Source organism: Aethalodelphis obliquidens, unplaced genomic scaffold, assembly GCF_003676395.1.
Source record: "Aethalodelphis obliquidens isolate GAN/ISIS:26980383/991018 unplaced genomic scaffold, ASM367639v1 scaffold2, whole genome shotgun sequence".
In the NCBI taxonomy this organism is placed as follows: domain Eukaryota; kingdom Metazoa; phylum Chordata; class Mammalia; order Artiodactyla; family Delphinidae; genus Aethalodelphis; species Aethalodelphis obliquidens.
Genome location: NW_020837946.1, coordinates 11,727,328 through 11,750,013, shown reverse-complemented (window position 1 = coordinate 11,750,013; position 22,686 = coordinate 11,727,328). Strand labels below are relative to the sequence as shown.

General features: G+C 40.6%; 1 protein-coding gene across 2 annotated transcripts in view; it reads right to left on the bottom strand.

Annotated features, from left to right (window-relative positions):
* Positions 1-7,329: 7,329 nt before the first annotated feature.
* IRS1 (insulin receptor substrate 1) overlaps positions 7,330-22,686 on the bottom strand; it is a 75,536-nt gene continuing 60,179 nt past the window's right edge. The window contains exon 2 of one of the 2 annotated variants that reach the window (XM_027119883.1): positions 7,330-7,981. The gene's annotated coding sequence lies outside the window, so the exon portion shown is untranslated. Of the gene's footprint in view, positions 7,982-20,597; positions 21,808-22,686 lie in introns of those variants that run through there. The other variant, XM_027119866.1, reaches the window with a different exon arrangement.

Below are 22,686 nucleotides of genomic sequence, written 5' to 3'. Positions count from 1 at the left end.
TAGGTGCCTGACAAAGAGAAATAACCTTGTAACATTCTGATTTCTTCTTAAATGAAGTCTTGGATAAGATGAAATGTTAACAAATAGAACTGTTGGTAGACTGCCATTGGAACTCACAGCATTCAGAAATTTATGAAAACATAAGTAGAATACATATCTAATTCAGTGGATGTGAGAGGAGAAATGGGGAAGGAAACTAGAGACAGAGACATATATTTTTAAGAAAAACCTTATGACAGAGGCACCCGAAAAACAATAAAGGATGTAATTTTGGTGTTAGACTTCCTATGTCTGCAACTCAGTTCCACTACTGACCAGTTGTGTGAACTTTAGTGAGTTAACCTTTGTAAAGCCTCAGTTTCTTCCTCTGTAAAATGGGTTTCATGACAGTATCTGTCTCGTAGGATTGCTATGAAGATTGAATTAGTGAATGCAGGTAAGGCACTTAACTCAGTTCCTTGTTTATAGAGAGAACCCAATAAATGTTAGTTTTATTATTTATTATTGTTTTTAAAAATTTTGTACAGCTCCCCAAATTTCTGAAAACTCTTGGCTTCCAGAATTAAATTCCTTTTCCTTGGAGTTACCATATGATACATAACTTCAGAATAGGACCCCAAGCAAAACATTTCTGTATACAGGTGAGTTTAGTTGTCCTTTAGTCTTTGGCCATGAATTTGAGGGAACTAATTCCCCACTGGGTGAAAACAAGCTTGGAAGGAACATGAAGTAGTTATTACACAATAAACATGAGGAAAGGCCACCTAAGTAAGAAAAGGGGAGACAAAATGAATCCTATAAATGATAACTAAAGTTGCCAGAGAATCAATAGGAAAACGCAAGGTGCCTTAGTTCTAGCTTAACTCTGACAGTGGGTAAAACAGACCACTAAACTTCTCTGGGTTTCACTTTTCTCACCCGGCAAATGAGGTTTTGGATTTTATCTGATGATTGTTAAAGTTCACTCCAGATTAAACAATCCAGTGGTTACACTTCCAAAATAGTTGTGACCATTCTTTTATTTTCAGTTTAATCCAAGACTATGTCAGAAAGCATCATTGGAGGGATTCACTCTTATAGTGAGAGCACATATAATCATAGTAACACAAATTTTTCATTTCTTTTTCAAGTTATCTATCTAATATTTTGAATAGGTAATAGATTCATTTAACTCAGACAACAAAAAGTGCAAAAAGGTATACTATAAAAAGCCTTCCTTACCCATTTGGTTCCAATCCTTCCCCTCCAACACACACGCATGTGCACACACACCAGTAACAATGATTTCACTTTCTTATTATCCTTCTGGATATTGTTTATAAATTTATATATGTAAGGCAACACAAACATATGTTTTTTTCTCCTCTTCTACATACCAATAATACATAATACTCTCTTTGACAGGCACCGAACATTTCATCGTGTATATGCATCATAATTTACGTAACTAGTCCCACTGATGACTATACAGTTTTCCAGTCCTTTCTATTTTGTTAAGGAACCTTTTTTCAATCAAAAAAAAAAATGAGTATTAAATGTTATCAAATGCCTTTTCCACATATATTGGGACAAATGACCTTCATAGTTTCAGCTACTGATTTGCTAAATTATTTTCAACTTCCTATCTGAAAATCGTCCTTTTGTCCCTAAAGTAAACCCTTCATTGGGATGAGTTATTTTTTAATGTGCTGTTGGAGTCTGTCTGCCAATATTTTATTCAGGCTTTTTGTCTTGATAGCTGTGTCATACTATTCATGGCTTTCTTTTCATGCTATCTTTGTTGCGTTGTGAGGACAATACTATCCTGGCTTCATAAAACTCATTTTGAAGCGTTCCCCTTTTCTGCTCTGAAACAGCCATTGGACTTATCTGTTCTTGAACGATTTGGTTTCTCTCTGAGAAACCATCTGGGCCCGGGGCTTTCCAAGGTTTCGCTTTCACCAACTTCTCTGTTTTGTTTGCATTATGTGTCTAGTTTATATTTCAGTTTTGTTTTGCTTTTTCAGCCTCAGGAACATAAAGTTAGATTTATCAGACTCTTCAGTTCATGGCACCTTATTATCACTGGTTTCACAAGGCCCCTCTTATTTATTCTTTCAAAGTATCTCTTCCTTTTCATCCCCACATTCCCTCCCCTTCCATTCCCCCTCATAGGAGACCATTCTAACATGTTTTATGTATTTCTTTTTTTTTTTTACTATAATACTGTTTATCAAAGTATTAGATTTTATACATTTACACCTTTTTTATCACTTCATATATATTATTATATTATACACTCAGAATTGTCGATCTTTTATCTTAGGACACATTTTTCTTTTACCATTTTTTTTTTAGTACTCTTATTTTTATCTATTTATTTAACTTTTTTTTTTACATTAGGTCCTTGTTGGTTATCTATTTTAAATACAGCAGTGTGTACATGTCAATCCCAAACTCCCAATCTATTCCTCGCCCCTAACCCTTCCCCCCCACAACCATAAGTTCATTGTCTAAGTCTGTGAGTCTGTTTCTGTTTTGTAAATAGATTCTTTTTTTTTAGATTCCACATATAAGCGATGTCATATGATATTTGTCTTTCTCTGTCTGACTTACTTCACTTAGTATGACAATCTCTTATGTATTTCTTTATAAAAAAATATATCCTTGCAAACTGTGCATTGTTTTTCTGTGTGCATGGATTCTTTGATTTACATAAAAGCTATTGTGCTACGGTCATCCCACCGGATCCACAGGGTATTGGTTTCAGGACCCCCATGGATACCAAGATCCGATGACACTCAAGTCCTTTGCATAAAACGGCGCAGTACAGTCAGCCCTGCACATCCATGGATTCAGAACCCATGGATACAGAGGACTGACTTCTATGTTTCATTCCATTTGTTACCTTTTTTCTCAAGCACCGTGTTTAAGACCCATCCATGTCACTGTGCAAACATGGAACCCACTGCTTCTAACTGGTGCAATAAACTCCAAGGTGTGCACCCACTTAATCGTACATCACTACTCTTCCAGTGATGGACACCCAGGACCCCTGCCGCCACAAGAGGCTCAGCAATTAATATCCTTGTACCTAGCCCCTTAGGAACCTGTGTGAGAATTCATCTGGTGGACTTCCTAATCATAGGGTAAATGTCTACGTAATCTAACCAAAATGGCTGAACAACATACACTCTACGTGTATAAGGATTTCTATGCCATGAACCCCATTGATTCGTTTTCTAACTGTTGTCAGTCCAATAGGTGTATACCATATACCATTGTTATTTTAACTTTGATTTTCCTTTCTCTTCAAATACTGGTTAGCTTTTGAGGTGTCCTTATCAGCATCATGCCAGTTCATATCCTTTGCTCGCTTTCTAATTGGACTTGCTGTATCTTTCTTTTTGGTTTTCAAAAGTTTCTTGATTAATCTAGATGTTAGTCCTTGGCTTAGTCATTGCAAATACCTTCTCTCATTCTGTCATTGATTTAGTCATGACAAGCATCATGTTTAGTCAAACATCATCACTTTGGTCCTGATGATGTTTGTTAAACAGAAATCCTTAACTCTGATGTAATTAAATATCTCAGATTTTTCGTTTATACTCTCACTTTTGTTATATAATTTTAACAATCTTTCTCTGTTCTAGGTAACGAAAATATTCTTCTGTATTTTTTTCTATTAAATTTTTCTTTGAAATTTAATTATCTAATGAAATCCATTTAATATTCACCTTTATTTGAGATGCTTGGGATGGATCTACATGTATTTTTCTCCAAGATTTTTCTAAAAACACCTTAACTGCATGTGTAGTGGTGAGGGTTAACTTTATGTTTCAATTGGGCTGACCATGATGCTCAGATATGTGGTCAGACATTATTCTGGATATTTTTGTGAGGGTGTTTTGGCACGAGATTAACATTTAAATTGGTGGATTTGAGGAAAGCAGACTACCCTCCACCTTGTGGGTGGGCCTCATCCAATCAGGTGAAGGCTCAAGGAGAACTAAAGATGGACCTCTGCTGAGCGAGAGGGAATTCTGCAGTAAATAGTCCTCAGGCTTAAACTGCAGCACAGGAAGCTCTTCTGTGATCTCCAGTCTACCAGCTCGCCCTGCAGAGTTTGGATATTTCAGCCTCTGTAATCATGTGTTATTACTGTTAAATTAACGTTTGTTAACTAGAGTCCCAGGGTGCTGGATGGTGAGCCACAATTCAACAAAAGACCAGGAGAAATTGAAATAGAGATGTTTATTACTCACAGGTCCTGGAGGAAGTACACAGCAGACCTCACAGGGCCACATAGAGAGGTCAAGGCAGGGTAAAATATTCTGTAATTTTGGTTTTGTATTCCTCTTTGACTCAAGTGTTACCTAAGAAACTTAAAAAAAAAAATTTTCCAGGTGAGTAGTCCTTTTATTGTTTGGGTTTTTTCTTCGAATTTTTTTTTTCCATTACAATCAGGACATGAATTTTGTACAGATGTTACTTTTCAGACTTCACTTAGTTTTCTCTGTGTCCTAATATATAGTTATTTTTCGGTGAACATTCCATGGCCACTTGGGGGAAAATGTATGCTTTGTATTCATGGGACAGTGTATAATATATATCAATTGCCTTTCTCTTGTTAATTTTGTTATTTATATCTTCTACTGCCTTTATTACTTTATATTCACTTGATGTACCATGGACTAAAAGAATGCAGAAAAGTCTCTTCCTATAAAGTATATCTGCCTATTTTTCTTTGTGCATGTTGATACTCTCTTCTTAGGCTTATGTAGACTCCAAACTATTAGATCCTCATTCCTAATTGCCCTCTTTGTCATGTTAAACTGTGATATGGTTGTAGTTATAAAGGCAACCAGTAGATCACAATTATTATAGTTGCTTCCTCCCCATTGTTCAATTTTATGTTTATACTTTTACTTTAAATATACTATTACTTCTACCATTTGCTTTATCAGCTATAAATTATAAATTTTGTATCTTCACCTGAAAGATCAGGAAATCAGTGATGTACGTGACCTCCATTTCATTATACTATCACTATCACCTTGACATCATCAGGGTTGACAACTTTCACATTCAGTTCCATAACAACATATTGGTATCAATCTAAATGGAATCTATTATGATGCCGGTCCTTTCACTGTGCTTTCGATTCTGATTCCCAGCCCGCCCCCACAGGTCTTAGCCCTCAGAAGAGAGGAGGCCTTTGTCCCTGTCCTGGGAGGCTCCACTGCCAGGAGGACTGAAAGGAATGCAGCCAATTTGGAAACTAGGAACTCTGGGTTTGGAGTCCTAAGCAGGAAACTTGGTCCAAAACACAGAGTCGAAGAGCCTGTGGAGACTTCAGCATCCAGCAGCAGAGAGAAGGAAAAGCGGTACCAAGCAAGGAGGACTGGTGTGAACACAGCTGATGTGCCTTCCTGAGGACTCAAGGAAGATCTGGGCAGAGACTTTGCAGGGGACATAAATCCTACTAGAATAGACGGAGACACTGGATCACGAGGATTTGGATTTAAGTGGTAAAGTGGTCACATGTAACCCCCCGAGGCTAGATAGGCCTGGGAACATTTAGCCCACATCTGACATTGAAATGTGACTCAGTAGGAAAATACATTTTTTTTGGTAGATAAATAGCAAGGTCTGCTTAAACAGAAATGGGGGATCATAGATGTTTATATGAAGCTCTTACTCTAATAGATACAGATGTGTACATTTGCCTTGAAAGAAGAATCGAAGGTAGAACTGGATAAAAGAAGGAAATATGCCCTCCTACAGCTACTTACAAGCTTTCTCAGAATAGAATAGCTCATATTGTCATTCTCACCTTTTTACTCTCTGCTGTAATACGCACAGACACACAGACACACACACACACACAGTAGCCTTCTGGTATTTTCCTTCAGCACACTCCAGGATTTCACATTCCACCTCCAACTGTCCAAATCCTCCTCCCTCCCTCCCTTGAGTCTTCAGGGGCCGAGGTCCCGAAAAGCAAAACCACCTTGTTACAATCCTTTCTTGTTGCCCTCACCCAGAGGCCACGTCTTCCTTCTCTGAATTCCCGTGATAGTTTATCTGTACCTCTCATGGAGCTTATCTCTTTCTGGCTTGTATTATAGTTGTTTACGTGTATGAGACATCATGGTCAAGAGGAAAGGACCACTGCTGGCTTGAGAGTCAGACCTGTCTGAGGATGGATACCAGGTCCTTTGCTCACAAGGTGGGTGGCCTTGGGAAAATACCAACGCTCGGGAGCCTCCTTTTTTTTTGGCAAAATATAAAAGTAATACTCTCTCTCTCATAATTGTTTTGAAGATTGGAGATAGTATACATAAAACACAGTGCTTGGTAAAACACCAAAAAGGTCAATGATTATTTCATTATTTATGACGTTACTTTTGTATTTCTTATGTCCCCTACTAGAGTATCTATTTATCCATTCATTCAACAGATATTTATTGAAAACAGACTAGCATGTCAGGCACTGGGGGCCACATGGAGAAAAAGAGAGTTTGGGAGTGGGTAAAGGCAGAAAGTAAACAAACAAACAAATAAACACAGAGATAGTTTCAGATGAAGATTAGTTCTGTGAAAAAACTAAAAAAAAATATGCAAGAGAGCGATAGAGGTTTTGGGAGACAAAGGGTTCTCTGGGAAGGGAGCGTTTGGGCTAAAACCAGGATAAGAGGGAAGCACCTATGAGAAGTGCTAAGGCCAGAGCATTTCAGGAGGAGGGGACGGACCGGTGTGGAGGCTCTGGGTGAGAATGAGCTGACAGCAGGGTGACCCAAGGAAGACATGGTAGGGGGTAAATGTGAAGAGATGGCAGGGGCCGGTCCCCTAGGGTCATTGCTGGCTCTGATGAAGGGCAAGGAGTTTTTATTTTTCTTCATTATATCCATTTTTATTTTTGCACTATTGATACACTTTGTGAAGTTTTAAAAAAAATTTGGGGGGTATAGTTGATTTATTATAATGTTGTGTCCGTTTCAGGTGTACAGCAAAGTGAATCTGTTATACATCTATATTTATTCACTCTTTTTTAGCCTCTTTTCCCATATTACAAAGTACATGAAAAGATGCTCAACATCACTAATTGTTAGAGCAACGCAAATCAAAACTACAATGAGGTATCACCTCACACCCATCAGAACGGCCATCATCAAAAAATCTACAAACAATAAATGCTGGAGGGCTTCCCTGGTGGCGCAGTGGTTGAGAGTCCGCCTGCCGATACAGCGGACACGGGTTCGTGCCCCGGTCCGGGAAGATCCCACGTGCCGCGGAGCGGCTGGGCCCGTGAGCCATGGCCGCTGAGCCTGCGCGTCCGGAGCCTGTGCTCCGCAATGGGAGAGGCCGCAAGAGTGAGAGGCCCACGTACCGAAAAAAAAAAAAGTGCTGGAGAGGGTGTGGAGAAAAGGAAACCCTCCTATGCTGTTGATGGGAAAAAGCATGGATTTTATTCTCATTGTGGTTGGGCGCCTCCTTGAAGGCATGGACCACTGGCTTGTACTCAGTGTTATATCTGCCATTGTGTTTGCCTCCTGGAGAGACGTTACCCCACCGTCATCCCGCAGACTGTTGTGGCAGAGATAAAGGGAGGGAAGGTTGATGGAAGGGGAGAAAGAGGAGAGAGCTGGAAGGAGGGAAGGAGATCAGAGTACAGACTTCCATACAGACGACTCTGATGGTTCTCCCCTTTGTCGGGGGCTCAAGGAGAGACCGAGGCTGGCCTTGGTGGGTGGAGAAATCTTCATCCTCCTGTGAACATTTGGTGTCACACTGGTCCCCTTCCTCGGGTCGTCCCAGATGATGGCGGGGGCCGGGAAGGTGGGAGGTCCGTGAGAAGCACAGCTCATCGCTGCCTCTGGCTCCCAATGCTGGCAGTTCTGTCTCTCAGGTGACAGATAACAACTGTCAGATGGTCTCCCTGTGAAGCAATAAGCTTCCCCGAAACAAAGTGGCCGGCCAAGCTCCAGAAAACTGCAGTCTGGACAAAATACACAAGCCAGGAAAAAATTAGAAGTTCATGAGGAACTGAACAAAGGACCTCGGGGAAATGCAAGGGGTTAAACGTCAGCACACAATGTTCCCGACGCCCTTGAACGTACAAAGAGAAAACTCATCTCACATCCCTGGTCAAGGGAAAAAGAAACCATGGGAGAAACAAGTCAGTGTTTTGGTAGGAGAACTAAAAATAATGCCATGAGAGGTTGGCCCAGCCCAGCAGTGAAGGGAAAGAGAAATGATAGGCAGTAGGTGAAGGCTAGAAACGAGACAGGCGGAGGGAGACAGAGCCCGGCCCTGTCGTCTTCCAGAGAGTGCTCCTTTCACAGCCTCAGTGACAGGTCCCCCTGGACACCCTCCTCTGTAAGAACACTGTGGTGAGGAGAATCTAGATGATAAATGAAGCAGAAACAACAGTCTTATCTTAAGTATTTTTCTTCATTAATTTTGGTCTCAAATATAAAAAGAAGTGAGCTCAACCCCAGGGGCCAAGTGGTGCAGGGGTATTTGCTACGAGACAAGCATCTCCAAAAGGCTTATGGGTCAGAACAAAATAGCAGTGTTTGAATGAACAAGAAGTGTGAGAGTGGGAGGCTCAGGGACCGTATTTGAACCCAACTTAAAGGTGAGCACACCTGGATGGGATGACCGTTTCTAACCTCAGCTCAGATCTTAAAGAAAGTAATGGAATAGTTGGAATGAAAGGCAGAGCTAGCTAATACGTTCATCATTCATAATGTCCAGTTTCCTCATTGGTGCCAGTATTGTGCTCAGAATGCTGCGTGAGTTCATTTCCGACAAGGGACGCCATGATTGCAATATTCCATCTATGGTTTCATCATAAACCTCCTTGCACCACAGGACTTTTTCACCAGAAAGGTAGGCTGCAGACTTCAAGCAAGGAAGACTCCTTGTGTCTAAGGCCTTTTAAACTTTATAAACTTTTATAAAAAGGTAGACCTCGCTGTTTTGGCATGAAGGAAGAGATTTTGTCCAAAAGTTGTAAAAATGTTTAGAATTAAAATTATTCTACAAGGTTTACAATGTATGGGGTACCAGTTATGGGTGAAGCACTATTTCAAGTGCTCTGCATATGGTGAGAATGCCTTGAATGCTCTCCAAACCTCTGCAAAGTAAATGTCATCATCCCTACGTTACAGGTGGTAAAACTATGCCTCCTAGAAGTTGACAATTTTCCCACGGTCTCCCAGTTAGTCAATGGGATTTCCAGGTTGGCCTAGGACTGTCTGGTTCCAACACTACAGCCCTTTTCTAGAACAAAAACTCATCACTCCACAACCACATAGAAAAAATTAAATGGCACATTTCAACTGCATGGTCATCTTTGGTGAAAATCTTTGATAATCGATTATGTTTTCATTGGAGGCTCAACATTTTAATGGAACACACTCAGTGGGCATAGTCTTCTTACCTGAAATACTATAGTGTAGTTTCCTAGAGAAGATATTTTGAGTTTATAATTTCCAAAGAGAAACACTATTTTAAATTTTTGGTTGAGGGTTTCTTTGTGTCATGAAGATCAACTCCACTGCTGGGGCAGAGAAGAGTAAAAATAGATTTCCCATTAGAAACAAAAAGTAGGAGTTGTTTGTCAGCCCGAAGGAAATTCTTTCATTCTTTTCCTGCTTTCGTTCTTTTTCTGCCAACAACTAAGCAACGCTCATCAGAGGGTGGGTCAGAGCCAACTTCATGTGCGGGTAGAGTAGGTGGTTACCTATAAGAGATGCCTTCAGAGAGGTGAGGACGGGGGTCTTAATCCCAGGCAAGTCTTGAGAGCGACAGCCAACCAGGAACCCCGTCTCCCAAAAACAAAGGAGAAAAAGTTTAGCTTTGATGAATGTATCCAGAATTAAAAATTTTTAGAAAATCTAGAAATAATCTTTCTTCATTGCAAACATGCAAGTTTCGTGTCATTGTCAAAGTAAAGTTTTATTTTAAATACATAAAGGGACAAGGGACAAGTTCACCATTTTCCTTTGCAAGACTCAGTGCCTATAAAGCACTAAATCTGCTCTAAGTAAACTAAACATCTCCTACTAAACTTCTCTCCATATGGATACCTAAAACCCCACTATTAGCAATTAGTGTTGTCTCCACTCCAGAGAGACCCTGGGTCCCAAGAAAACATTTGGCAAAGGGGGTATACCCAACCTCAACCCACGTTTAGAGCTGAGGGGAGAAAGAAGTAGGGACAAACTTTACTGACCTAGTATTTTGCCCTAGGCCAGTCCCTAATTCTATAAAATTTGCTAGGGCGTCATAAACATTATGAAATTCTGTGATTCTAAGAAATCATCTCTCTGTTTTGAATCTTTAAAGAATTCACTGGAAGTCACAGTCCCCCCTCCCCAGGAATAAAAAATACACACAGCTATACACGGGAAAAACAGTACATTCAATTTTAGAGTGTTGACAAATTTCTGAACCCCAGGGTAAGATCAGATAATTCTCCTATTTTATAAACAAAGAAGGAGTGAGCCAGAGAGAAGTGCTTTGCTCAAAGTCACTCAGTTAGTGGCAAAGCAAAGATGAGAGCTGAATTATTCCACAGTCACTAGAAGAAACATCCCCATCAGATTCCCATCTGTCAAACATTTCAGCAAACACAAATAGTAAGGTTACTCTATTCAGGAAGAAGTTTGTTTAGCTCAGCCAAACTTATTTTCTTTTTCAACAGATGAAGTAAACCAGATTCAGAGCTCTACTTTTTTTTTTTTTTACATATGGGGCATGGGACCCTGATAACTGGAATAGTTGGTGTGTGGTAGTGATGAAAGGGGGATGTAAAATTAAAGGAACAATTTGAATTTAAACCAGAAACATGCCGCTGATGTAAAAAAACAAGTTAGCTATTTTCGATGCATCATTAACTTTTCCTCCTTGAATTTTATGATGGGATGGGGAAGGAGGGGGGCTGGGCTGTGGTGTGTGTGTGTGTATATGAGTGGTATGATACGGTGTGTGTGTGTGTGTGTGTGTGTGTGTGTGTATTTGGCTGCCATCTTCTGTGAAAAGCAAATGGGAAGCTCTATTTAGTCGAGCTTCAAGAGGTTAATGAGAGACAGCTAAGGAGCACTTGGATCCCAACTTAACCAGAAGCCCCCAAAAGCAAAGCGTAGAGAAGAAAGTTAGACTGGGGAGGTGGGAGTGGGAGAGGGTACGGGTTGTGTCCAGCAATGGAACTGCGCCTTGAGAACTTTCCCCGTAGCTGCATAATTAAACATCTAATAATAGCAAAGGGAATATGTGGAAGCCAAAAACTTATTTTAAAATAGATTTATCATTCATCTATTAGCACCTGAAGGCTGAATAAAGGGAAGTCAGCAATTTAAAATAAACAAAACAAACAAAATAAATACAAAACAAAAAAGAAAGAGAATTTTCCACGTGGCATTTCTGACAACCCAGTGTCACAAAAGTATATCAGGATTTCAATGAACATGGATTTTTTATTTTTCCAGTTTCCATGTCTTTGAACTGTTAAACTCTGGAAGTAAAGGTTTGAAGTTCGAGAGAACTGAGTTGGAACCTCAACACTACACTTACCCACTGAGTGACTTAGACAGGTTCCCTTCTAGACCTTAGATTATTTTACTCTCTAAAATGGGGTTAGATGTAATAGCTACAAACCTTTGGGACGAAGGCACATGAGCTGATCCGTGACCAGCGACAGGCGTGTGGCGAAATGCTTGATAAACGTGAGCCGTGCGTGTTACTCGGGTTTTTGCTCTACCTGATCCAGGAGGCGTTCTCAATTCACGGGCAGGAGACTGGGGACCCAAGATTCTTGACTTTACGTGAGAACGAGTTGAACCATTGATAGGTAAAGATTCCGGCCAGCAGTAACCCTTTGAGACTGTCTGATGCTTTCTGGTCTCTTTGAAAGCTGGGTATGGGAGCCTTTCCACCTGGCCGCTCTGATTCCCTCATTCCAGCTTTCTGGTCCTTACAGCTGTCCCATTTCAACACTGTTCCTGTCTCCTACTCGCCACCGTGCTGACTCTCCAGGTCGACCTCAGCAACCCTCCAGGACAGGACTTCCCAATCTGCGCACACACTTCTCACACTGCATGCTGGGCCATGAGAGCACCTCAAACCTCGCCAGGAGAGGGGGCATTAAAGCCCTTTTAGAATCTGTTTTAATCAATCTGGTATAGATACAGTTTTAAAATAAAGTCACATTAAATGCGGGTGGAACAGAAATCCAGTTTTCTTACCCATAAAACAAGGGGTCCAGACACACAGATCTGAGATCACTTCCAGAACCTATACAGGAGTGCCAAGAACTGGGTCCTTGTGCCACATCATAGCATATAATAGTTCTCAAGTGATATCACGGGTGTGGTGAATGAATAAGTAATGGGATTTTATAATTTAAAAATACCAAGGAATTGTGTTCCTATCCAATGACAATTTATAACAATGCTTTTTTTTTTAATCCAATAATCCTCAAATATGTTATCTTCGTCTCATAGGTTATCAGGTATTATCTTCCTGACCTGAATTCATGCTCTTGGCACTGTTTTCGTTCTTAGCACTGCAGCTGATGAGGAGTTGGAGAAAGAGACTGGAAGAGGATGCCCGTTTACTGTCTCTCCTATTGGTCGAGGTCCTGCCTGCTGTTCTGAAGACTGACCACAGTCTACTTTGAACTTCTTTTGGAGTCTCTTGGGGAAACCCAACTTCTTTGAAAACAATAACTTTAAACTAATGATTTCTCCTTTTTTTTTGGCTGTTAATCTAGAAAAACTGAGGCAACAAAAGGAAAAAGTATCATCCGAGATTTACTCTGCTTCAGCTCTGCGTGCCTAACGGTAAAAGTAGTTTAGTGTTAAAGAAGTCCTTTTAGCACTTCAAGGATCAGCTCCATAGGGATTCAGAGACAGTAATAAACTCTGTCCAACAGCGCTGTAATTGTGGCAAGAGCACTCCAGAAAGCTCCTTGAGCAGATGCAGGAGAATTTCAGAAGCCCAGGGCCAAGGGTCTTTGCCTCATCCTAATTCTCTCTCTTAAAAAACATCTATTGGGCTTCCCTGGTGGCGCAGTGGTTGAGAGTCCGCCTGCCGATGCAGGGGACACAGGTTCGTGCCCCAGTCCGGGAAGATCCCACATGCCGCGGAGCGGCTGGACCCATGAGCCATGGCGGCTGAGCCTGCGCGTCCGGAGCCTGTGCTCCGCAATGGGAGAGGCCACAACGGTGAGAGGCCCGCATACCACACACACTCAAAAAAAACCAGAAAAAACCAAACATCTATTATACGGCTGGGCAAACATTTTTATAAAGGATCAGATAGGAAGTGTATTACTTTGGGGGCCATTTGTTTTTGTCACAATTACTCAGCACTGCTGTTGTACTGCCATAGGCAATACATAAATGAATGAGCAGAGCTATGTTCCAATAAAACTTTATTTACAAAAACAGGCAGCCGGACTGGATTTGGCTCACAGGCCATAGCTGGCTGACCCCCGACTGACTGATCACGGAGTGTTGAGCTGTATGGTAATACCAGCACGTGGGGGTTCACTAAGATTCTCACCCAGCCTCTCCCCACCCTTTTTTTCTTTGGCTGCACCGTGCGGTATATGGGATCTTAGTTCCCCCACCAGGGATCGAAACTGTGCCCCCTGCATTGGGAGTGCTGGTTCCTAACCACTGGACTGCCAGGGAAGTCCCAGACCCCCCTTTTTTAAAACAATATTTTGTTTTCTTTTTCATTATGAAAATGAGACATGATTATAAAAACTTACAGAAAAATAGAAAAGATAAAATTAAAATGATGCAAGAGGGAGGAGATATGGGGATGTATGTATATGTATAGCTGATTCACTTTGTTATACAGCAGAAACTAACACACCACTGTAAAGCAGTTATACTCCAATAAGGATGTTAAAAAAAATCATCCATCAAACATACCACTTTTTAATATTTTGAGATATTTTGTTTTGTTTGGGATTTTGTTTGGTAGAATCAAGATAATGCTGTATTTACAGTAAGTGCAAATTTACCTAATTCTCGCATTTTTATGCTAATTCCTATGTAAGTTTAGACTAATTTTACTAATTTCTACTTTATAGATTATTTTTTCAGGAGCCATGAGAAACTCTAGTGATATCACTTCTCTCACATTTACAGTTAGAGGTTGTGGTGCTTGAGATTTGGAGCAACTTACACAGAGAAGGGAGTGGAAAGGATACTGCCTAGTGACTGCCAATAACACATTCCAGTAAGGTCAGTGTGTAGAACAGCCCCGGAGAGAAGGGGTGTGTGTGTGTGTGTGTGTGTGTGTGTGTGTGTGTTTGTGTGCACACACACGGGCGCGTGTGTGTTTTGGGGAAACAACTTGTTACTAATATAGTTTCCTGAGGCCCCTGTTAAAATCTCTATGTCATAATGAGCCTGTCAGGAAATTCTGTAGAGGTAGTGTACAGTCCAAGGTTTGAGAAGCACTGTGGGTTCACGGGGTTCAGGACATGCCACCCCCAAATACAGCCCCTTGGCACACTGAATATTTTAAGCTGAAGGAGTTTGAGAAGACAGCAGCAACAGGAAGGTCACTCTGACCTTCTCTCGCTGTCCGCCCCTGAGACAGGTCATAAAACCCTCATGTGAGAGGTGCCCTCCCTACACTCAGGAAAGGAGCATCCTTATCTCCAAAGACAAAGCGACGCCGAGAAGAATGCAAACAGACAGGACTTGCTAATTTTCCCCCAGTTCAGTATGCTAACCTCACACTCCTTAACCTATCATATCCCTCCACGAGGGTCCGTGCTCCATCAAACCCAGCACAAAAATACTCGGCTAGCTGTTCCTTCAGGTCCTTAGGAAGGCTCCGTGTCATGTAAAAATGCATATGTATAAATTTATATGCTTTTCTCTTGTTGCTTTGTCTTTGTCAGTTTAATGTTCAGACCCAGCCAGGGACCTGAAGAGAGTCAAGGAAAAACTTTCCCTCCCCTGCAGGGTATATGAGAGAGGGGATTCCTATACTGAGGAAGCGTTGGCCATTCTCTCACTTCAGGTCAGGACTCTCTCTAGCTCAGACGACCCCACTTTTTCTCCTATTGCCCATCTCGGTCATTTACCTAATCATCAGTTTCCACACCAGGGAAGGTAAGGAGTTCTGATTTAATGAGTTTACAGGAGGCAATATATAGAAGCTGATGCCTAAAAATACAGGTGCTTGGATATTTCTGTGGCTTTCACATCTCACCTACTGTCCTGCTATGTTCCTAAAATAAAGTTCTCTCTATTGTGTTGCTGAAGAGGGGTGAACTTCTTGAGGGAACAAATGGGGAATCACAAAAAGACTTTGGACAGGAAGGAACTAAGCTAGACACAAAGATAAAGAACGGAAATAAGTGTAATAAGGGTCTGTTACTGGGTAGGGTAAAAATGATAAGTTGGAGAGAGGTTTCCTCTCTGGCTCATGTGAGATCATATTTGCTCAGCAAGTTAGTAATACAGGGAAGCTGTAGTGATAGTGTTTTTAATGTAGAGAATTTAATTTTTTAAAGAATTTGGAAACCAGAGACTTGCAGTGGCATTGATGGGAATACAAGCTTAGCCATCAAGCAGTCCACGGGTGAGAGGCTGCTGCATCCCATAGTATCCCTTGAGCATAGTCATGCCCCTTCTCTCTTCTGCTTGCCTGTCTGGGGAATACAGAAATGATAGATGATAGTATCTACCTCTGGGTTGCTGAAAGGATAAAATGAGATAACCGCTGTACATCCTGGTGACTCATCTAGAATAAATGCAGAATAAATGCTGCTCTTGTTTATAATAGAATCAGTGAGGTAATTACAAATTCTCCTTGCCTGTTCGTTCTTGCAGGCATTTTATTGACATTTTACTTGCCATAGTTTGTTTCTGTATATGTGTAAAGATAATAAGACAATTATGCTATAAATTGCACCATTAATTCACTCCAACTAGACTTCCCTCAAATTTATACTAATTAGTGATGTTTACTTGTAATTTCAATAGAAGTTAGAGTGATGTTTGCTTTGCAATACCACTGGCAGGGAAAAAATCAGTTTTGTTTTTTTAGAGAATAAATGGAGAAAGCTAATATAAAGTGAAGATGAAATAATGACTTCAAGCATTTATTCAATCATGTTGCATGCTACTTCCTAACAATAAAAATTTCATTTACTATGCGTGCCAGGTAGAAGGAAGACGGGCCTGGTGCACCAAATAAGGATAAGGAAAGACAGAAAATTCTGTCTTGTCACTCTCGTGGAGCGCCATGCTCGTTAAAAGTAAATAAATTTAAAAAATTAATCTCGAATCTGTTTCCAAAATGTTCAGTAATTTGAGTCTACCCTAACAAACATAGGCCACGTCAATCATCTATTTAAACTGTTTAAGCAAGAAAGCTCAATTTGGGAGGAATGGGGGAGTTGCCTGTTTGTTTATTGGCAACGGGGTTTATTATTTTCAAAAATCATTGGTGTTCTATCCATTCCAGCGGTGAAACGATCCAAAAGGCTCCCCTTGCACAGAAATCTGAATTTTCCAAACGTGCCAACCACAAGAGTCACCTGTTTAGACATACTTTCCCAGACAGCTCGAGGAAATCAGCATGTCGAGTAAGTGGCTCTAGTCATCAGACAAGTTTGGGCAACACTTCCCTGCAGCGGTTCTCAGCCCTGACCTGTACTGGAGTCTCCTGGAGAAGATAAAAAGCAGCGGCAGCAACAACAGATGCCCAGCCCCCTTCCCAGACAAAGTAAATCAGCCTCTCTGGAGTTGGCCTGGCCACGGATGAAAAATTTTCAAAAGCTACCCAGACGATGCTAACCATCTCAGACCCCGTCCAGAGGTCCCCTCCAAGGCAACCTGCATCACAACAAGAGCTTCGTCGAAGGTTGACAAGGCTCTTCTAGTGCCTCTCAACAGAACACATACCTTTCCACCCCAGGGAGGATAGATGTTTGCTCCCCTCTCTCTCTTCCCGTCACACCACCACCAACAAAAGCAACTCACAATCTTGTCAGAGGTCTTTTTCTTTATATTCTTGGCCATTGGAAGCCAAGTGAAGAGGGACAGGATGAGGTAAACCTATCCATTCCAAAATCATTCATTAAAGTACGTTAAATAGTGTCACACTGCTCTTACCCAATCAAATGCCCCGGAAAACTTGAATTGGCAGTTTCTGTTTCATGTCCCATAATCAAAAACATGAAGGATCACTAGCGTTCGCGTCCGTGAATTCATTTAGACAGTTTTCTTTAATTAACGATGAAGACACTACAGTTCTAAGTACCAGACAGAATCGGGGAGGGGGGGGGACTGAAAATAAGCATAACACTATAAAGAAAACTTGGGAAAAGTGAATCTAAATAAAAATATATACCTGGCCTGGTATCCATTACATATATACATAATACATATGTTATACACATATATACAATAAATGTTTTGGTAGCGATACAGACCATGCATTGGTCCTTCTGAACACAGATGAAGTAGCACCGTAAGCAGCACCACCATCTTAAGATGATAAACCAAACTGCACATACATGAAACGAAAAAATATATATGTATTTAATTTGGCCCACCCTGTAGCCAAGACGTGTAAGGAAAGAACCTTGTAAGAAAAATGGTTCCGGGAACTACATTCTTAAGCCAATAGCAAAGTTCTAAAAAGAAAAAAAAAAAAAGCACTAAAGATGTCTATACAAATACAGACAAGTTTTCCTGTGTACTGAATCTGTCCTATCGTGTGGCATATTGGTTAACACTGGAGAAATTAACAACAAAAACAAAGGGAGAGATTTAAACGCCAGGTGAATAGCCAAAGTCTATAATACCAGATCCCTTGGTGTATACATCACAGATGCCAGCATCAATGAACTAGGAAAGGAAGACCACTCTCCAGCTATGCCCTATGTTTTTCTAATCGTATTAGCTAATTCTAAGCTCTTGATTACTGATAAATTTCATTAAGAGTAGGGTTAAACACCTCCAACATCATTCCACCACTTCCCAGCACCTAATTTAATGCTCTGGTTACAAGTAGGGAAGGAATCCAGTATGCCATCTGACCCACACCTTCTCTATCCATCCTTAGGAGACTGATTTACAGAGCTATAGAAGGACCCCCATGATCTTCTCTGACTTGGCTTTGGAAATGACCAACGGCACCAAGTGTTTAACCCCTTGATGGTCTACTGACCACAAGGCTCTCTTTGCCCTCCATGACTAAGCTCACAGAGTGGAGGTCGTTGTCTTACATCTGGCAAGGTCATATTTCCTCACATCCCTAGAAGTGTATGCGTCTTCCTTTCCAATTTCTCAGCAGCCTATATAAATGCAGCATTCATACTGCAACTAACATACATGAGGTCCTAGGAACACTTACTCCCCTGTCAAGTCCTTGCAAAGGAGCAGGTTTCTATCTGGTCTCTATCCATTCTCCTTCCCATGCCTTCCAGAGGGTCCTGTCTCTCCCCAGTCAAGGTCTTAATTACTGCAGTGTTTCTGGTTTCCATGCCTCCTTGTGTGACGGACTGACCTACAGAGCCCTGACAAAGCAGTTGGAACGTTGCACATGAATCTCATTTTTCGTGGTTCTGTTATCAGTGGATGATGAGCTCCCCTCCCCCATTTTGAAACCATCTGCAGTGAGTAAAAATGAAAGTTTTCAACTACACGGCGTATTGCATTCAGGATGCAAGATTGAACAAAACAGGGCCTCAGTATTGTCAAATACTGTTTCTTATAGTTTAGTAAAGCTGTTTAATACTTTAAATGTCTCAGATTTAAAAGACAGCTAGGAGGCAAGCGTCAGCGCAAGAAAAGTTAAAAATCTCTACTTCTGGCTAGATGATTTTTTAGAAAATCCATTTTTGCAGTCAACGTAGATTAGTCAAGAGAGTCCCTGACCTTTGAAAGTTAGCGAGAAACAGCCACAGATGTAACATCGGCACTGAATTGTCATTATTGACTCAGGTGGTTGATCATTAATGGATTCTCTTCACTTTTAGCTGGTTCTAGGACTTTTATTTTCTTTTGCTCAGAATAAAGATATCATCAAAGTCATGGAACATATTTGTTCTTTCCACAAAGGAGAATTTTAAAACTCTGCCTAAGTCTCTAAGAAAGAACACTGTTAAAGGTTGGTCTCATGAAGAAAAGCCACTAACTTACAGGTTAACCAGAGGCCACTAGAAGTCCCATTCATGTAAGCCTTTGGCTGGCCTACAAATACTTTGAAATGGATAAAAGCCAAGTCTCCTGAATAGGAGCTGAACACAAGGACTTAGCAGCTAAAGGTCAACCCCTCATGTAGACAGAGCAAGAGTTTTTGCCTCAAATACCAGCAACTTCCAGTTTTTTAAATGGGCGAAGTTTGATACCACCGGAAAACCCAGCTCAGGGACCACTAGAAGCAGCTTAAATAAGAACGCCTACCTTGATACTGTTTGACTCAACAAAACGTCAGTGAAACAGAAACCAAGAGATGGCTTTTTCCAGTCTGGTTCATTTCTTGTTCTCACCCAGAATATGTGATAACCCCACAGGCAGAGGTATCTTGGTAATACATATGCAAAGTTTAGGTTCCTTGAGAAATAATAACTACCTTTACAGGAAAATGGGTGGGACTGACTTTGTTCATTGATTTCTCCTTAATTACTTATGTCTTCAACGGAAGAGAGTGGACAGCTTGTCTCCTTCCTACACAAGCAAGAGTATGAGTCAAAATACTTGAAAAATGAAAGTTAGACTAAGAAAGTCTTTTTTATAAAGAGTAAAAAAAACAACAAAAAACTTTCATATCAAATTTTTAAAATCGGTAGTGTTCTCTCCTAACAGGAAGTGATGTCATTCGGTAAGTTCCTTGAAAACAATGGATTCTTATGACTACAGACCTATTTATCTTAGAAATTGATGAGCATGCAAACGATTAGAATCTGCAACAATGAACATTGTACAAGAGTCTGTGAGGTACATGCCATCTGTCTGAGTTAACAGTAACACAGGCCTCAGCAGGGTGAGGGGTTCCATTGATCTCCACTCCCTTTTGAGTAGAGCAGGGGGGTACCTGACCCATTGATGAGCAGCCACTGCAATGGCCCCCAACCCTGGCCCCTTCCTGGCAGCCCCTCTCCCCCCCAGGGGGATCAACCCTTCAGTGAAAGAAAATGTTGCTCCTCTCAATAGCAGGGCCGGGACCTCCTGAGGGAGAGTTTACATGGACTCCGGGGGAGTCTGATACTAGCCTTAATTCACCGAACCTTTAGGAAGTTTCCTGGTCAAAGATTCAAAACTCTGTAGGCAATTTCTTGAAGTACGTCCATTGCCATTTCTTTTTCACAGGGAAAAATTCCAAGATGTGTGTACTTTCCAAACAAGAAAAGGATTAACATTTTCACTGCTGGCTAGATGTTTCCATAGCAGGTCATTATGCTTTGATGTGCTCTCTGTGCCCTGGGTTTATTAACTAATCACGCATAGGCCAGTAGCCACCAGGGCAAATGGACCAAATTACATTCAGTTAAACAATGTAACACTGGACATTCTCAGAAAACATGAGATAAGAGTCTTAAGGAAAGTGACATGTAGCCCTGGTCATGATAAAAAAAACACGTTCTGGAATTTTAATTTCTGGTTAGAAATGAAAGAAAAGTATTCACTTGTCTTACATCTTTCTAGAGACAGTGCAGAAAATGAAAGATCCTAACGTGTGCAACAGAAAAAAAAAATGGTGGCAATGGAACAGGAAGCTTACAGAAGTGGGGGAGGGGAGAAGAAAAGATCAACAGTCTCTAGTTTATTATGAATAGAAAGAAATTTCCAGAATTTACAAACACCCACATTGTTCATTCCAAAGAGAGCTTTTGATTCGAAGGGATCACCCATGTCGCCTCCTCTTTACAGTATATACAATGGAAGACACTGAATGCCTTTTCTTGTAATTTTGCTTCCATTCAATTGCCAATTTTAAGCTGACACTTGAAAATACCCAGTAGAATATACCCTTCTTCAGTTTAATTAACATGGCCTATTGCCTTACAGAAAAAAAAAGATACGAAATTAAGATCAGCTCTTGAAAGGATCTCAGCTCAACATCAGGGCTATATTACAAGAGATAGTATCAGCAAATAGAACTATACAATTGAGAACCATCTATGGCACTATGATTCTTATTATATTACTTTTCTGAATTACAATCTTAAAACAAGGATCGTACCCTATTCTACTCTTGTTAGCCTTGTTTTAAGCATTTGCTCCACTCTTTACAACAGAACATTGTATACCTCAGTTCCACATCCCAAAAAAAGATGTGCTGTAAGAAAAGTTACATTTTAATTAAAAAAATTACACTTATAAATCAAAAACCTATGTTAAATATTTAATACTCTCTCCACCCAAAGCAAACAGTTCCGTATGAAATAATTTACAATGATGCTCTGTCGTACACGGTTTCAGCAGCAGATGAAATGTGTCTTGTAAATGCAATGAGCGTAAACCCATTCTCTTGTGGCACGGTGGGGGGCACATCAGCTCATGTGGCCAGCTAAGTCCTTAAGGTCGAAGATGAAGTTTATGCAGACTCATTGTTCTGGTGTCACAGTGCTTTTTTCTTGGCACGATATAGAACGTGCAGTTCAGTCAACAAACTCCTGAGGATTGTGTAAAGTAAACAAACTGAAATGGGTGCATCGTACCATCTACTGAGGAGGAAGATGTGAGGTCCTGGTTGTGAATCATGAAATATTTAGAGTCTGGGTACCCATGAGTTAAAGGAGGATTTGCTGAGGTCATTTAGGTCTTCATTCTGAAAAGGAAAACGAAAGAATTCGTCACCATGGGCATCTCAAAACGCATGTTTGATAGCTTTTTAGGGTTCTTCTTTTAAAAGGGGCAGCACCTTTTAAAAGGGGCAGCTTCAGATAAACTGAAGCTCCAGGCACAAGCAGTACTGAGGACTTCAGTACAATCAACAAACTGTACTTAACTTTCTTTCAAAATGCAAGAGTCTAAAGCAATCACAAACTCAAAATAGTCAATATTAAGTCAGTAAACCAATCGATGTGATTTGGAGGTTTCAGAAGTTTAGCAATACGAAACACTTTGATGTTCTTATGATCAAAACAAAAATGCCCACTGCAGCATTTGTGTAAAACAACTACAAAATATGCTAAGCAGGTTACAGTCAGGCCAGGCTTAATCTTCTTTTGGTTAAAAGTCAACTACAGACTTTAGAATTTGAAGTTGCAGGGCTTAACATTACAAAATCTGAAATCGGTTTTTAACCTGACATCGGTTGACAGGAGAATTTTAGATGCAAAAGGAGATCCAAGCAAAAGAGACCTAGTTAACCATTAACTAAAGAAAGGGGTTCCGATTTAGGTCTAACAGAAATAAGTTATTCTGGCAGAAATACAACATTTCTTCTATGCAATTTAAAAAGTCAAACCTCAAGGGGTGCTTCCCATTCCCCTCCAGAGAGGAGACACCTTTTCAACCTCATAAAGCCTCTTTTGCTCTCAAGTCTTAACATTAGATAATCCTTCTGAGGTCCCCATTTTTCATGCATCCAAAAGGTATCTATAAACATCAATATTCATAGAATGTCCTGAGCAGTAGATGGCACAGAGTAGCTAATCAACATACCTGTTGAATGAGTAAATGGTTGCATTAAGTACTGTGGAGG